Here is a 1,011-nt window from a genome sequence, read left to right on the forward strand (position 1 = left end):
TGTTTTTCTCTTAAAGATCCATTTATTCTCCACAGCCTTGCGGCTATCAGGTAAGTCTACAAAAGTCCATACTTTGTTATCATACATGGATCCCATTTCGGATTTCATGGCTTCTTTCCATTTGTTGGAATCTGGGCTCACCATTGCTTCTTCATACGTCGCAGGGTCCTCATCATTGTTGTCCACAATCATGACATTTAGACGAGGATCATACCAATCGGGAGTGGTAAGTTCCCTCGTCGATCTGCGAGGTTCGATAGCTTCCTCGTTCGAAGCTTCATGATCATCATCATTTGCTTCCTCTCCTATCGGTGCGAGCTGCGCATGAACTTCTTCGACATCTGCGCTACTCGATCTATGAGAGAAGGTTCATCAACCTCGTCGAGTTCTACTTTCCTTCCAGCCACTTCTTTAGTGAGAAACTCCTTCTCAAGAAAGGATCCGTTCTTGGCAACAAAGATTTTGCCTTCGGATCCGTGATAGAAAGTGTACCCAATTGTTTCTTTAGGGTATCCTATGAAGACGCATTTCTCCGCTTTGGGTTCTAGCTTGTCAGGTTGTAACTTCTTTACATAAGCTTCGCAACCCCAAACTTTAAGGAACGACAACTTAGGTTTCTTCCCAAACCATAATTCATACGGTGTCGTTTCAACGGATTTAGATGGTGCCCTATTTAAAGTGAATGCGGCTGTCTCTAATGCATAACCCCAAAACGATAACGGCAAATCCGGAAGAGACATCATAGACCGAACCATACCTAAGAGAGTTCGATTACGACGTTCGGACAGACCATTGTGCTGTGGTGTTCCCGGCGGTGTCAACTGTGAAAGTATTCCGCATTTCTTTAAATGCATGCCAAACTCATAACTCAGATATTCACCTCCGCGATCAGAACGCAGAAACTTAATCTTCTTGTGTTATCACCAGAATTTGACCAAGTCAGAGGTGGGCCGTGATCAAGATGGGCTTAAAGATTATATACGGAAGAAATACGTGAATCGGCCTTATATG

This window comes from Lolium rigidum, chromosome 4, assembly GCF_022539505.1.
Source record: "Lolium rigidum isolate FL_2022 chromosome 4, APGP_CSIRO_Lrig_0.1, whole genome shotgun sequence".
Classification (NCBI taxonomy): Eukaryota; Viridiplantae; Streptophyta; class Magnoliopsida; order Poales; family Poaceae; genus Lolium; species Lolium rigidum.